This window comes from Neopelma chrysocephalum, unplaced genomic scaffold (genome assembly GCF_003984885.1).
Source record: "Neopelma chrysocephalum unplaced genomic scaffold, ASM398488v2 Primary Assembly neopelma1_78, whole genome shotgun sequence".
Classification (NCBI taxonomy): Eukaryota; Metazoa; Chordata; class Aves; order Passeriformes; family Pipridae; genus Neopelma; species Neopelma chrysocephalum.
Window position 1 is genome coordinate 1887546 of NW_020897739.1, and position 17334 is coordinate 1904879.

Consider the following 17334-nt stretch of genomic DNA (forward strand, 5'->3'; position numbering starts at 1 on the left):
CATTAGACCCTTGAAGAAAGAAGTCTATTGGCAGCACCTTTCAGACAGAATTAGCTGGTATTACTGATTTACTGCATTTGCACACAGAACAGTAAGGTACATAAATTTCAAGACAGTGTATCAAATTCCCACACAACACAAATGTTCTAAGCATGCAGCTTGGAAGGGCTGGATTGCATTCAATGTTCTTGGTGGGGGGGAAGTTGCAGTTCCTCCTGCACAGCTAAATTTGGAAAGCAAGAGACCCCAGGTGTGCTCTGCAGTGCTTTATGGGCTTGTATGAGGAACACTATGCTACAAGTCAGGCTTACACTATCCCATTCCTCAACAGTGGGCTTACTTGATAAGTGGAAAGTAATAAGTGGAAACACTGGGAAGATGTTTGCTATTTTCCTTCTATTTTCTCTGCCCCCCACATTACATCAATCTAAATTTTAATATTCAATTCAAGATTATTAGAGATTCTGATTCAAAGGAACCTAAATGTGTTGGCCACATATAGATAGTTGCTTTGCCTCCTCCTTTTTCTGATCTTCTTCCTTCACCATGAAGTCTTTTGTGTTGAGAGCTAACTCCCAGTCCTCTCTTCAAACTTGCATTTGAATCTCAGAAGGAAGCAAGGGGTAAAGCACATTGGAATTTCTTTACAAAGCCCTGCTGGAAGCTGTGCTGTTAGATCTCCTGTGGCCACTGTGAGGGAAGTGGCTCCAGTCCCTGTGGAGTCATCCAATGATGCTCTTTCCCAAGTAACTGGACACAGTAGAGCTTGGTGGCAGCATCACACAGAGGGCTGTGATATGTTATTGTAGACTTATCTCTTGAGGTCTTTTTCCCTTAGATGAGTTTATTTTTGCAGTCCTAACATGAATTCGATACAATTTTTGGCAATAAAACCAAGGCTAGCTCAGTGCCAGAACAGCCCAGGATAAATGTGTCAGAACCTATTTTCATCTGCTTATTTAAGTCTTCCAGAACAACATTTAAGCCCTTCTTCCCATCCAGAGCTATGCCTACCTTGAGTGGTTTGTTTATTTGTACTGGGGATAGCTAGGCAACAAGTGGACAACGAGTACCCATGACCTGGTAAAACTGCATTGTATTAAGCTGTACATGTCCAACTCTTTTTAGTGTCAAGAGAAGAAATCACATGCAAAATCTAAACAAGGAGTTGGGAGGTTCTGGTGTTATCTTCATCTTTTAAAAAAAAAAATTAATACTGCTACTGCCCAGCATCACTGACATTTAACTTCTGACCCAAATCCTGCAGACCCTTGGCATACTGAACACATACAAAGCTTCTTTCACCATCAACTGAAGATGCAGTTTTGCTTAATCTTTATCTCCTCCCCACTGAGAGCAATGCACCACCCCATGACCTCTCAGACCCCTAAAAGGAGCTGTTGCCAGAGGAAGTTTGTGGTACCTGATGAGCTGTGGCTCTGAAAAGGGTGTCTGGCACGTTACAAAGCCACACAGTGTGAAGTCTGTCAGGCCGTGCAGTTCGGTGTAAGGCTGGTTCATCTGCCCTGTGTCGCAGTCCTGGAACTGGGAGTACTGGGGAGCACCATGGAGGGAACCAGGAGCCGCCTGGACACGTTCAGTGTGGTGGAAGCAGATTTATTAGCCCAAGCTCAGTGCTGTTGCTGCAGGCAGCAGAGGCAAGGAGGCTGCAGCCAGCTGTGGGAGCAGGGTGAAGTGGATATAATAGAGAACAAATCTGGCCAATTTTTTCAAGTATGGCTTGGCCTCAGAACTGTTGGGAATCATTACTGCATAATATATTAGATGTGCTTGAACAAGTTACATCTCTTGTTTTCTTGGACAATGAAACAATCGTCCTTCTTTTACGTACTATAAATTACTGTAAAATACAAATTGAGATATCCTGTTGATATGTGGGTTTGCTTTCTGGTTTTGTTTGGTTTGGTTGTTATGCCTGGTTTCTAACAAAGCATAACTTTCAGTCCACATTCATGTCAGCAATGGCCTTATTTGAAACAGCAGTTCTTCTCAAGGTGCCTCACAGGGTGGTGACCCTTAATTCCAGACATCCCGGCTTTGATTAAAGCCACATGAAACAAGTTCATCTTTGTAACCCTGCACTAATGTATCGCCTGCTTTCCTCAAACACACAAAAAGCCTGTACTAAGACTGCACTAACTCATCTTTATGTTGGTCACATTTGCTTCAACTTTGTCTCTCTGTCACAGTTCAAGCCCCAAATCAGGTACAGAACTGTCAAGTGCATTATCAGGTAGATCAAAAGCAAGACCCAGAATGGAGTGCCACATTCATTCCTTTAAGAAAAAGGCTTTTTTTTTTTATTGATAGATTTGTTCTATCTATATGTATTCTATCCACATATTTTTGAGTAAAGCAGAAGAATCCTAGAATTTATAAATAAAGTGAGAATCTCAGGATCTCATGAGTAATGAATGTCTACTTTGCTCTTTCTTGGTTTGCTTCTTACACAAGGCCATCATATAAAGGAGGCAGCACAGAGACTATGCAAAGCTTTGTCTGACCAGTAACTTGTGAGTTAGGTAAGAAGGAACCTTTCAGTGCTGCCTCTGTAAAAGTAGACACCTCTCTCCGTGCTCTCCCACAACATCCTATGTCCGTGCTGTCCACAAGGACAATTACTACGGTCACAAGTATTTTTCCTGAATGAGGAGCAGAGTCAAGAACAAAACCCCCTTTTCCTAGAAGCTGAGATCCCCTGTTCTCTCTTCTTCTGAAGTAAACTGCCTTTTATCCTCCCTAGGCTTGTAGGGAGATGAAATCATACACTTCAAGTGAGTGGCTAGTCCTGTCCCTCCCAGAATTAGCTCAGTGGAATGTAGAGGAGGCGAAAAAAAAAGGGACAGGAACAGGAAATTCATCCTCTCATGAATTCTTGTTCCCTGTGAGCGATCACTACCTTCATGATTGCTGTTTTCTTTTTGTTTAGAGGTCAAAAGAAGTCTAGTTGGTTTGGTCCCTATCTTGCTCACTTGGGCTTTCACACAGAGTTTATTAAAAGTTGGTAAGGTCTCTAACGATCCCAGTTTTGATTCCCATTTAAACACCCACACCATTTTCTTTCCTTCTAAAGCAGTTGCTCTGATCATACAGGCCTTGTATCGATTCAGGTTTTAGAATCTCACTGGAAATGACCCGGTCCAATAGGACAATTGTGGGAATTGATGAATAATGACACTTTACCTTTCATATCCACATTGACCCTCTTTTTATCCATCTTTCCTCATCCTTGCGGGAAAAAAGTCTGACCTAGCACTCCCCTTTTTAACAGATAAAGGAATCAAGCATTTCTAAAGTTTAAAGTGTCAGCAGATCCCCAACTCCAACCTCACTGTTCAGTCCTTTCAAGAAGAATCCAGAGCGAGCATAAAAGATATGAAATAATGTGCAAGTTATCCTCCAATATGACAACATCTAATTTATTACAGTTGCTGTTTCTGGCTTCTAGTTATCAAGCTAATGCTGAATGCAATTTTTTTGAGAGCACCACATACTGTTACGTGCTTTTCTGACTTTCACAGTGCACCCACTGGTGATCACTTGCAATAATAAGCCATTTCTAAGCCAGTGTAGATTAATCACAGCACACAGAGTAAAATCTCATGTTCTGAATTCATTAAGCATGGCCACAAAAAATGATCTTGAACACCTGCTTGCAAAAGTTGTCAGATGTGGAGGGATTTCCTTTGAAGAAGAAAATGCAGACAGAAGGTTCAATGGATAAAACACCAACCAAAAAGGAGATCTTCTGATTTATCTTCTGTTCACAGGCCTGTGGATGTTTTCTCAAGGTTGTGAAGTGCTAATTATCCCCAAGGCCAAAAGCAAGTTCCTCATATAATAAATCCTACACGTAAAGCAGCCACTACAGTTACAATATTATGTATAAAACCAGTTGATCCTCTAACAGTTCAAATTCTAGCTGCAAAAATACTTCTTTTCATTGAATTAGGAGACAGGAACCCATTACGAGCCCCGGAAAGCAATTCAGTCTTACTAATTTTCCATCAGACCTTGTAATCTTGTCTAAACATTAAATTCCAGATTAAAAAAAATGTAAAAAGCACTTTAAAAACAGACAAGTAATTTAATACTGTTTTCGAAATTGTGGTTTCACTTTCTGTAGGAAGCAAATGTTCCTGTGGGGATCACCTGAAGGAATGCCAAATATCCACGACAGACTTCAGTACTGCATTTCACAGAGTTGTGCAAACCTTTTCACAAATAAGCAAGCTAGGAGAGCCTTAGCTCAGCTTCAAATAAGCCTGAAATTGCTTTGTTGTCTCTTCAGTTTTCATGTGGAAGCAAGTTGAACAGAACAATTTTAACTGAGTTCTGCAAGGAGGTTTGTTTTAGTCCATTCTAATTCAATTTCCAAGCATGTAAGCTGTTTACATGGACATACCCACAGAAGGCAAAATTTAAGTTTTCACAGTCATGCTTGTGACTTTGCAATGTGAAGCTATAAAAGCCACGTACTTAAGGGCTCATAATTAAATGAAGTACAAGTATCATCTCTACCTTCTCCTTCTAAACATCGGTAAAAGATAAAGGTACTAAGATTAATTTATCACAGTATTTGATTTCTTAAATGTTAGCATCAGTCATGCTTATAGAACAAGAACCTTTGCACAAGCAATTGTAGAACACACAGACCACAATATATGTGCTTGTCCTCTGGAGATATAAATAAACAATCAACAAAACATGGGGTGTTATCCTGTGCTTGTGTAATGAGAGACCAGTTTTGTCAAAGAATGTTGGAAGTTTGGTCCTTCAGATCTTTTGGGACTGAATGTAGAACTCATAAACACTGATTCCTATCTATTCTCTCAGCCAGAAGCAGCATATGACATGCACTGACAATAGTCATAACCCAGCAGAGTGCTCAAGCACATAATTTGTATAAATACACAAGCATTAATTAAGACAAAAGATATCTGCTTCAAATCAGATTAATGCTGGTCCAGTTGGCTGAACCACAGCAGATATTACTGTCAGCCAGGACACAGTTACATCCCTGTGAACACAGTGAAACAGAAGACAGAGCCAACAGAAGGCAAAGTTTCTTTATAAGGATTCTATGGATTTCATGCACCTACATGAGACTTTACAAATCAATGCTGGCAGTATTTGTTATACCAGTTCAAAGGGCAAACCTTCATCTAAAACACATGAATCTTTTTTTTCCATTTTACAAAAGAATCATAACTTGAGTTCTAACTTTAATCTGCAGAAGTGCTTTCAAGTGCCAACCCCCTGTATCTAATAGAGAAAAAACAGGACAGAACAGAAAGCACACAACAGCCTCCCACAGACTACTGGGGAAATGCTGGGTCCCACTGACAACCACAGTGGAAAAGGTAGATTTCTGCAGTTCAAATCTGGAGCCAGACAGGTGCAGATGCTTTGTTACCACTGCCATGAGTTTAGGTACCCCTTCATAGGATTTAGAAATGTAGATGTGGAGAAATAGTTATGCCAGCAGCATTTTTTGTGTAGACTTAGTCAAGGCAAGAATAGATCGACTACCTAGTGATTCTGTGCTCTGAGACCTGGCATTCATCTTCTTCCATCTTCCAGAGCACACATAGACATGATTGTTTTCTTTTTTTGTTTCTAGGAGACACGGGTTGAATACTTTAAAAGAAAAGATACATTGAATATGCAAAGAGATAAGATATCGCAGGAATGAATGCACCTATGTAAAAGATAAACAGGGAAGAAGTGGAAAATAGAGCTGAGTGAAGGACTTTCTAGCAGCAGGAGACTTTAGTGAGTAGGTAAAAAATGATATAATGATGCTAAAATGGTAAGAGATAATAACCTTAGCCTTGCACAGGGAACTGTGGTTCACCATGAGAGAGAGAGAAAAAAAAGACGTAAAAACCCCTGAGTCTTGTTAAACTTTAAAAGTGTAATATAGATGTAAAGCATTAAAAATTACTGCCTTAATCTTGCACATGTATCGCTTTCTGCAGAGTCCAGCTAGTGCCTTGACATCAAAGAGAGCTGGAATGAGGCCTGTGTCTGGCAGCCTGTGCCTGGCTGAGCTTAGTTCCTCGTGGATTTACACCAGTGCTGCACCCCAGATCTGGCAGGCGTGGTCTGCTTGCCAATCATCACTTTATCTTTTAGGGTATCTCTTAGGGTAGCAAAACTCCAAGGCCTGGAGCTTGAGCTGGAGCTCAGAAGTGCCTTGCACACACAAACTGTTGAGCCCCAGTGAGGATAGGGATCTGGACAATCTTTCCAGAGGATCTTATATCACTGCTGTTTCTAGTGCTGAGCACCCAAAGGGCAGAGTTACATATGAAAATGCTGACTAGAACTGTTTTAGCATAGAAAATATGGGAATGGAAGCTAACACTGAAGTGTGGAAAAAAGGCCTTATAGTCTCTGAATGGAATGTGAAACTGCTGCATAGGGGGTTGATCCTACAGGTTCCCATTGTAGCCATTGCAAGCTCTTCCCCATCCTGTATGTCTATTCCTATCTGATTTATCTGGAGAGAAAAAAACACCACCAAAAAATCCCCCCAAACCACTAGTAAGCTAATAAGGACTTTTGTACAGAATGACTTTGAAGTTTCACAACTTGCTTTACGCCTTGCCGTGATTTAGGGCTGGCTTCAGTACACCACAAGGAACCAGGTTTCCAAACTAACTGGATCCCATTTGTTTGGGGCACATTTAGACAACCATCTCCCAAGGGTCTTCTTTCTCTTGTTGAATTTCCCATTTCACTTAACAGTATCCAAGTACTACCAAGATGCATTCAGTACAATTTTACTGAAAGAATACGTTTCTTTTATCAGTTTGCACAGCTATTTTCATTTTTTTGTGGAGAATATTAAGGATAGTAACCAGTAAGTCCCACTCTTTCATAGCAGAATATTTTTGATTGGAATTAGTATCTATTTTTCTAGCCAGCTTTGGAAGAATCAGCACTGAGTCAGGTCCAATTACAAGCAGATTTGTTGGAAGCATTTTCTTTTCAGCAACAATTGTAGTCATCTCAAAATGTGTGTGGGTGTCCATGTACTTATGTTTTTCTATACTGAGGAGAGGAACTCTCCCTGAGAGCTTTAAGCAGTGATAAGCAGGCAAAAAATATCAATAATTATCTTTATCATCAGGGTAAATCATCTATTCAAGACTAGGGAGATCCCAGTGTGATCCCTGATAAGGGAATTACATAGGGCAGGCAGCACTGCTAAGAACATCCACTGCAATTACAGAACATTAAAGCATGTGTTCAATACTTAAACTGTTTACCTTAAGAACACACAAAAGAAGGTATTTGAGGGCAAAATACAATCTGAGGAAAAAATAACTCCCTTCACCATTAAATAAAAACAACAATCCAACTTGTTTAAAGCAGTTGATACAGGTTCACCTAAAAGGTGAAAAATCTGCAGTCTGTGGAAAAAGGAATAATTGTAAATATGATCTCCTAAATCTGTTTCATTCTGAGATTCTAGGATATGAAGAAGTTCATATTAAAAACATCCTTTGTAAAAAAAAGAAAAAATCCAGCCTATGAGGCATATGGGATTGCAGTGACTCTAAGTTTATACTTTAGTTTATACTTTAGGGTAATGCTCTCTAAAGACTCTTTGAACATTTCATTGCTTGGCTTTTGTACAGTAAGTGTGCTGTGAGATTTCAGGCTGACCTTTAGCTTTTGGAAATCCCTGAGTCTGTGCTTGCAGAACAAGCCTGTTTCAACTAAACAGAAGAAGGAAAAACAGCAAGGAATGTTTTGTTATGGGGTAAGCTAATTTCTTTTAAACAGAGGAAACATTGCTGATTCAATAAAATATGGCTAAAGACGCCTTAAGCGGAAAGTAAGGGAAATGTTTGATCTGGTGAGGAAAATTCAAGAAATGGGACGTGAGATAGAAATAATAAAACCTGCCTTTTGCCCTTTGATCACCTTCTTATCTATAGGGAGACGTGTACCAATGTCCTAATCAATATTCACCTAATCTAAGCTTCTTCTTAGGAAAAAAACCCAACAAACTACAGCTAACAAATGTTTTATTAAGAGTGAGCAAGCTCAATCCTCTTTTGAGTTCTCACAAGTCTACTTAAAACACTACTAAGATTAGAATGTTGTCCTTTTTAATTCATCACAACCCCAATAGCTTAGGCTGAGACAATCCCAGTGGTTTTCAGACCCACTTTTCCCAGCAGACTGCTTTAAGGGACTTTTATACTGGGAAATATAACTAATGTCTTGTTTGTTCTCATATCTGGCTGGGGACAGCAGAGTTCCAAAAGAAATACAAGAGTTATTTGTTTATGTTAAGATAAAGCCCTGCTGTAAGATGTCATCTCATTTATGATTTCTCCCATAAATTTAGTTCACTCAGAACCAGATGCTTCTTATTCAGAGTGATTAATTGTAAGAAAACTTCTTAATATCTGGGTTTAAGGTTTCTCACTTCATTTCATTTGAGTGTGAAACCAGACAGGAATGAGGTGCAGAGAAAAAAATATTGTTCCAGAAGAAAATGGAATAATTTTCCACTTCATAACCTGAAGAACTCTCAGCTCTTCTAAACACAATACTGTAGGGTTGTCAAAACTTCTCATATTTCCTTTGGATATTACTAAATAATTTGTAAGTAAAAAATATTAATGCTTTGAATGGAAAAGTTGAGTTACAGAAAAATGAGAAGAGGGAGTATAGAAGAAAGAAGTCTTAGGGCCTTAACAGTAACAGTCAGAAAGAGCAAGCTGCAGTGCCTTGTGTGTGTGTATGTTCAATTTAGTTGATGATTTCCTTATCTTCCTCAGCATGTGAATTTGAGCAGATGAACCCTATGACAGCTGTGTAATCCATAGAGCAAAGCATGCTTCCAGGTATTCCTTCTTTTTGTAATGTACCGTAAGGCAAGGAATAATTCAGGACAATCATCAAGCAAGGGGATTCTCTGATAAGAACAGGTCATTAGCATCTTCTGAAGGTGACATCACTGAAGACAAAGCTACTATCATGCCCAGAGGGAGAGAAGAAATTGCTTAGAAAGGAAACAAAAAAATAAAAAAAACCTCTGCTGTCAGAACTGGCCAGGAAATGGAGTTTCCATTCCACTACTTGTTTTAGGTGAATCTTCAAACTACAATCTAGTAGTTTCAGTTTTCATGCATCATATTTGAAACTGCTGCAGCCTTTGTAGTGACAACTTACACAATTAAGCCAATTTCACCTAAGTAAGTTGATCATTGAAGTAACCTTGATTTCTGCTTTCTTACAAGAGACTTTGAGATAATAACAAATATCCAGCTGGACTACAAGCAAGCATTAATAGATGGTGTCTGGTGCCTGGTGAGAATGTATCTCTCATGTTGCAAACTCTCCCCTTTCCTTATTGTTATATCCTATACTTCTCCTAAATACACAGATTCTTTTACCTTTCACTTAAGGAAAATCTGGAGAACAGTTCTGTATGAAGCACAAATCTCTACATTAGTCCTAATTAATTGTAGGTAAAGAATTTATCACTTCCTGGTCCACATGTACCTGTATGTACTTGAGGGGCAGTACACAACATCCCCATATTGATTGCTCAGAGCTGAAGCTACAGTTTTTACATACCCAATGACTACCTACAAGTCATTGCTCTTTCAGAAAAAGTTGTGCCATTTGTGTACTAGACAACCTAAATAGGAAGGCAGCACTGCTGCTGAGACACAGAGCTTCTCAGAGCAAGGCTAGATGCAGTCATTGATTCAGTGAATAGACAGCAGTGCTAAATCAAATAGTTAATTACCTTACATTACCCATGCCGGGAATTGTTTTGGTTTCTCACATCTCAGTGCATAAATACAGTAACAAGAAGAGACTTCCCTAAAGGTGTTTTTGTGTGTGTGTGTGTGTGCCTGTTTCCTCCCCAATATTTCAGTCTTGATCTGTTCTTCCAGTGTGCAGGGCCTCTTCCATATAGATGACTCATAATGAAGCATTCTCCAAATGCAAGGTGAATAAGTATCTGCAGGGGATTTAGGCTGACATCAAAGTCATTCCAGATCCTCTATATTGGATATGAACTTGGGGCAGGAAAGAAATGAAGCACTTGTTCACTGAATCATTCAGACACTTATCTTCAGAATACTTCAGAAGGTAATTACACTCCCAACAGCAAAAGTGAGCTGAAATCAATTTTGCCAGATGAATCCAGATGAAAGGTATGATAAAGGCACTGGGAGCTATAGGAGTCTTAGTTTCCATAACCAGACCTTGTTACAGTCACCATCAGGCTTTCTAATGCAAGTGGAGTAATCCTTTCAAGGTGATTGAGGAATCCTGTCTAGCACAGACTACAGCTTCTTGCACTGACCCAAAATGAATGGGAGAGATCATACAATACACTCCCTCTGTGGCTGCTGCCTTCTTGTGTAAAATCAGTCTGGGCCTTATGCAGTCCAAGTTCTGTGCTGAGTTACTCTAGAAGGAAATGCATTTATCTTCTGTTAAGCTATTTTTTTTCAGACACAGGGGCAAAGTGGCCCTGTGCTTTTAAGGATGCATGTTACAGTCACTCTCTCAAAACTAAGATGAAAGAAGGCTGCGTTTGGAGTACAGTTAAGACATGTTTGTATGGGTCTTTTCACTCACTGTGGTAACTACGGATTCAGTCAGGTCCTGTAGACTGGGCTCCTGGCTGGATTTTCCCCTTTCCCACAAGGTCACTTAGATAGCTTCCAGCACTGACCATGGGTGTGTGGGGCTGCTTGTGCCTTGAGACTTGCTTACTCCACTGATTTGGGCCATATCTACCAACTGCACTGATGACCTCTTGCAACTGGACTTCGCCAAAACCTAAGTCTTCAGACTTTGCCAGAGCAAAACTTCACTCAAGCAACACTGCAAACCAGCTTCTAGCCCTGAGGATTAAATCAACCTAGGCAATTCCTGACAGAAATTTGCTTAAACTCATCTAAAATACTCCAGTGAAGAGGCTTCCAGGCCCCTAATTTATCAAAGTCTTTCCTCAGCCTCAGAACCACTGAATATGTAAGCTTAAATTTTCTTTGCTGCAAGTTGATTTCTTGCTGTCTGAAGCCTACAAACAAGAACAAACAATTTTACTGCCTTCTTTATAATAGCTTCCTGCTGGGAAGAGGTTAAGTCCTCCCTCCCATGTCTATAGTTGTTTTTCTGTGGGCTTTTTTTTCCAAAAGAGAAAGACTGAATACAGTAAATTCCTCCCCAGCTTCCTCATAGGTCATGCTTTCTAACTCTTTTACCATACTTACTGATCTGCTTTGGGCCCTTTCCAATTTGCCCACATCTCTCTGAGCTTGACAGAGCACTCACAGCGCCAAGTAAAGATGAATAATTACCTCCTAGGTCCTACAGATTGAGCTGTCCCATTAATATGGCCCAGGATCACATTTCCCTCTTTCCTTAAGGAAAAAAAACCCAAAACACACAAGACCCTACCACCTACCTCCCGCCCCAGGCTTCCTTTATTTAGTTTAGAAACACATTAAACACCCTCCAGATCCTTTGCAGCTGAACTGGTGTCAGCAAGACACCTCTTGTTTTCATAAATTCCATTTTCCAAGTGGAAATTCGCATTACTCTAACAAATTATATAATTCCACTTTTTGTCTTGCATTTTCCAGATCATTTTGAATGTAGTTCTCTTATAATGCCAACAATCACAGCCTGTGGGCTCTCAATAGTAATTTTATGTGTATACTCTTGTTTCACTGAAGGATTAATGAAAAAAAGCATAGAAGGGGATCCATGACACAAAGCTATAATGCTGCTGGGCTGTAGAATGTGACTTTTTTTAAAAAAAAACATACCATTTTCTAAAGGATCTAACCCTGCAAAGTCAGACAATAATGATAAATGACTTCAAAGGCTTGTAAGAAAATTCCTTCCCTGGTGTCTCTGAGTACATTAATAGTGTTCCTATCAAAGATCTTTATCTTGCAATAAAGTGTGGTATGTTTTTTGTAAGGAAATACAGAAACTCACAGGAGACCTGTCATTAATGATAACAGCCAATTTTCAATCTCATGGGGATATTTTCCTGCCTAGAGAGATTTGGTGAAAATTCTTATGTTCCCACATCAAATAATGTGTGAGAAGCAGAGAGCGACAAAAATTGCTCTATCAGAATGGCTTTAGTGAGGACCAAAAAAAAAAAAAAAGATAAAATATCCCTATCTCCCTATCTCAGGTAGATCAAACTTCTGATTCTTACTGTTAGCCTAAAGGGTCCATAAAAACATATTAAGAAATGTGAAAATGGTACTGAAGAATTCACAACACTTTTAATGTGCATTATGAGTGTGCTATACCTCCATCAGAAATTATTTTAGCTATGGCTTTTAATAAAGCTGCCTGAATATTTCACATCAAATTACTCCTCTTTGGAAAACTGAATTTTAAAGTCAGCAGCTTTGAAGAGCTTTTGAGGAAGAGTCACAAGCTTTCTTGGTTTTTTAGTTGATTGGACTTTGGTTGGGTGTGGGTTTTTTAACAGCCTCAGCCTAACCAGACAGGTCTTGATCTTCATATTTCATGTCTGACAAAAAATATTCAGACATGTAAAATTACAAAAAAAGCCACACAGAACTGTAGCTGCAGATAGTATTTTTTGTGTCCCTAGTACTCCTTTCACTGAGTTTTAATTTTGGCTTTATGTCCTTTTGCTTTTTGCTTGGCCTTGTTTCTCTGCTCCCTTTTACAACATATCAAGACAACAACATATGCAGGGCAGCAAATAGTACTCTGGTCTGCAAGTAACAGTTCCGAACAAAATAATCCCAGTTTATCTAATTGTGCCTGTATTGGGTCTATTAAATAAAAATAATCATCATGATACCTATAAAGACCTGTACTTTATTTTGTGTGTACCCTACAGTGGCCACTTCTGATAGGGAATGACTTCAGAATTCATTCTGAGTCATTGTAAGGGAAGAGAATAACAATTTTTCGATGATCAGACATTTTCATTTTTCTGAGTAGTGGATTCACTGCCCTCTGCTGCTTGAGATGAGCACAGAGCCATTTGGGAACTGCTTAACTTCTCCCAACAAGCCAACTCTAATACAACCTGACTTGGAAAACCTGTAATCAGAAAATAGCAGTCTCACCTGCCACGGAGAACTAAACTTTGTACTGGTAGTAAAGCTTTCCATTAAAATAACATGGAATTACAGTGAAGGTCTTTGTTATTATCTCCTTAAGGTAAAACTACGTTATACTGCTTTGTACAAAGGGCACAGCGTGTGTGTGCACCTCCTCAACAGGAGTGAAAAAAATCAGGAATTATCAAGACAGACAGACCGAATTCCACCACTTTACTTTTAATACATAATCTGTCTTCTTCAAAGATATATTTGTGCTTTCTGGTGGTGATCAGCATGATCACCATTTTAAAATCCAGATTTTAAAAGTGCAAGCAGCTTTTCAACTGTGCTTAGTGTACAGAGGGATTTTCAGCACAGCATTGACTGTACTGAAAAAAAAAACCCTGTGACTTGCATATAAATAATTCATGTATTTAAGATATAGTAGCACAATGTAATGGTACTTAGGTCACTGAGCTCATGAGAAGCACAACAACAGGAACAGGGGGAGTAACAAGGTGAAAATGGGAAGGATATTTTTATCTCCAGATAGCAGCTGGTGACAATATCATCACGCCCATTCCAACAGCGTAATTCCACATGGCAAATATGCAAATCCCAATTCAACAGCTTGCTGAGCACTTCTCACTCTGTTCAAAATACACAAGTAGTGTCACACTGCAGCTTCAGATGCTCTGGGGATTGCAGTGACTTGCCAAGAGAAACTGCTGAGGAAGAGAGGCAGCTAACACCAGCCCATTGATAATCCTCAGCAAGTACTCTACACTGAGGGCTGCTTTTGTGCATTTCTTGTAAAAACAGACTTCTGATGTACAGTTTTCTTTGAAGGAACGTGTCCCCTGCATTAAAAAGAAAAGAATGGTTGCCATACTTCAAAACAACCACCAACTTCATAAAGCTAGAAATAGCAGTTAAACTAGTCAAAGTACAATTTTATTAGTGTCAGCTACATTTTCATATGTATGATTTACGATAATACCATAAAATCTTTATCATATTTTTTCTATATCACAGGAAAGCGAGAATAATAGGGTACAAGACAGAAAAAAAAATCCCACATTTACTCAGTGTTCTTTATATATGTTGTTCACACATCTAGTTTTAATGACAAACATGTATGATCACATACAACCACATATTACTTAGAATTACTTAATTACTTGGAATTACTTAACAGAAAAATGATTACTTAGCATTTTCCCTCAATCTCATTTCTTTTACCCAGTTCTTTACTTCTTGCTTGGGCATTCAGAACAAGTATTATGGCAAATATATTTCTAAAACAGCTACAGGAAAAGACTTCGTGATTAGTAAGATGTTTACAAATATTTTGGAAATTAGTGGCTTTTCAAAGAAATCTTTATCCTTAACTAAATTCAGGCTTGTACAATCACACACACGCAATACAGCTGGTTTTTGTAACATTGTGCATTTTGTGCTGCTGAGTGAACCTTCAGCTAGTTAGAGGAGGCCTGAGGAAATGATTGTACAATGAAAACTTACAGACTGCTGGTGTCTGTTTACAGCACAATGATGTTGCTTAATCCTATTTGTCTCCTACAGCAGCATTTCAGTAAGAAGATGCTGCTTTTTTTCTTAAAGAAGAGCTTGGTCTCACTATATTATTTAAAGACTTTTTAATATGCAGAATTGTGTGACATGACTGGAAACTGCTGTGCACAGAAAACAGAAGCCTGCTTATCTAGAGGGGCACAAGAGACAGACATTGGAATAAAGCTGAAGAAAAAATTTGCAGGGTCAGTTTCTAATGGCATTCATCAAAATTTTGAAGTTACTATAAAATAGGGGATTGCAAATGAAGTAGAAATATAGGCCAATTTAAATGATCAAATATCCTTGTACTAACCATTTTATATGTTCAATCGATGATGACTAAAATTTCAGGTCTGATGTTGTGTCTCCTTGGTTTTCAGCTCTTTCAACTTTTTCCTTCAACATACCCAGCCAGTGCAGCAGGAGAAGCTCAAGTGATGCAGGATTTTATACCTTGCTGTGAACAAACAAAAAAGAGCTTTTACCTCAGTTAAGACTCCCCATTCTCAGGTCCAAAAGTTAACTTTGGAGCTTACAGTCCTTTATTATTGCCTTGGACTAGGCATTTGTATAATAATGTATTTGTATTTACATTTAACAACGGAAACACTATGTAGTAGATTTATGTCATTATTAAACAGTTAGTGTCGATCACATAGAAACTTTTATTTATTTAGCAGTTAGCAGTTCTAATCTCCCTCTGGACAACAGGTAACAAAATAAATAGAAATTCAAGTGCAGAACAGTAGTTTACAAGTAGAGCATGAAACTTTCAGTGGAAATGACACTGAGGAAGATAACTGAGAATACATTAAGACAACTGACTGACCAGGTGTATGCACACTTTAAGAAGCCTTTTCCATATCCTAAATTGCTGGGTGTATCAGTAAAAATGAGAAGGAAAAGGTTCATTGCCATCTGAACGTGTAGCCAGCAAAAGTCAGAATTAAGTACTAAACCCTCAACCAGTTGCTTGTTCGGGAAACAGTGTGGGGATTTGTTTAATCCCAGAAGGAAACTGTCCAGGAACTGTGGAGAGGCAGCCCGGGATTCCTGCCCGGAGACAGCTGTGAGGGGGATCGAGGGAGGGCCGCGCCTTCGCGGCGGGGTACAGCGGCACACTGGGCACATTTGGGAAGGAAGAGGGGACTGCCACGGGGACACTCCTCGGGGGCTTCCTCCGTGAGACCACGGGAGGTGCAGAGGCCCCTCACAGGGGAGAGGGACAGCACAGTTTCGACTCCTGCGACGGGTGAGGGGCTGGTCTGTGTGGAGCCGCTCCAGGAGTGAATATGACACTAACGAAAGGCCTTTAGCAGAACCATATAGCAGACTTATGGCCACATTCCTGAAGTTTACAATACGTAATCCCTCACGGTGATTCCCGCACGGATGCGGTCGCCGGTCCGCCCTCAGAGCCGGCCGCCAGGGGGCAGCGCGGAGCTGCGCAAAAGCGCGGGAAGCGGACACGGTCGCTTCCCTCATCCCTCAGATAATTCCCTGAACCTCAGCACGGCAAATGCCCCCAGTGCCAGCACCGCCAGCGAGCTGCTCCCTCCCCGCCCTATATTCAAAATACAGTTAGTACGTAACGCTGATTTCACCAATAACTCTGCGAAAGTACCCGTGTGCACAGCAGTTCGTCCGGAGTGGTACTTCCCCCAGCATACTTGAACAGCTTCTCATAGTGTTAATAAGAAGCCAGCATCAGTATGCCAGTGTATTCCAAAGCATTCTAAAGGCACGTCTCAGCGTCGATAATTTTATTTCTTCTGAATAACAAATGTCAAAGTAGAGAGTGTTATCCTTCCTGCTATTCCTGGCTCAGTGCACTGGGTGGATGAAGGAATTTCCCTAGCTCAAGCTATTCAGCCATTGCTGCCTATGGTTCTGCTTTGCCATCGGCTAGTGCGCCCTGTCTTACCTTCTGCACAACGCAAGACTGCTGTCTTTCCTTATGTTACGGGAATGAAGTGATCGCTTCCAGTTGCTATGTTTTTTCACCCCTCGTTCAGACAGTGTAGCTGTTCCCAATTTTACTCACCTGAAGCCAAACAGGTTATGTCACAGCTAGCTGGACAATATAAAAGCAGAAGTAGAACCCAAGGCAAGTTTAGACCATCATCAGTTGGCCCTGATGAGGACAAACACCAGTCCTGTCTCCAATTCAGAATTCATTGCAGGAGCTGTGTCAGACTACAGCAGAAGTGGACCCAGTGTCCTTAATTTAGCTCTGTTACCTCATCTAGCCCTTACTTAAGCAAAATCATATTGGCCCCAACTGCTGTGCCAACATTGGCAACAGCTGCTAAAACCAGTGTTACCTGGGCTGCCTCCGAAAGTTCAACGAGTCCAGAAAGTCTCCCATGCTTCATAGATATATTATCCACTGAAAGCCAAACAGTTCCTCTTAAAACTGCAGGAGAAATGACATTGAGTAAGTTAATTGAGAATACAGGTTTAAACAATTCTGTTCAGACATTTTTCCTACCTATAAATAAAACCCAGAGATTAAGGGCAATGGAATTATGTGTTTGCTGGATGGTTCTATGCGAGGAAAAAATAGGCTTTAGAAGAAGGCTTCCCAGCAAAGCCAGTACATCAGATACCATTCCATTTTTCTGCTGTAAACTGTGAC

At 40.0% G+C, this 17334-nt stretch overlaps 1 protein-coding gene and 1 long non-coding RNA gene across 3 annotated transcripts in view; one reads left to right on the plus strand and one right to left on the minus strand.

Moving 5' to 3' along the window:
- Positions 1-17334, plus strand: part of SYNPO2 (synaptopodin 2) — a 77243-nt gene that overhangs the window by 19362 nt on the left and 40547 nt on the right. The gene's annotated exons all lie outside the window — the stretch shown is intronic.
- Positions 1-17334, minus strand: part of LOC113970683 — a 91111-nt gene that overhangs the window by 10325 nt on the left and 63452 nt on the right. Inside the window, exons 10-11 of the long non-coding RNA XR_003535275.1 lie at positions 17021-17112; positions 15010-15153 (exon numbers count right to left, since the gene is read on the minus strand). This is a non-coding gene — a long non-coding RNA (uncharacterized LOC113970683). The remainder of the gene's footprint in view (positions 1-15009; positions 15154-17020; positions 17113-17334) is intronic.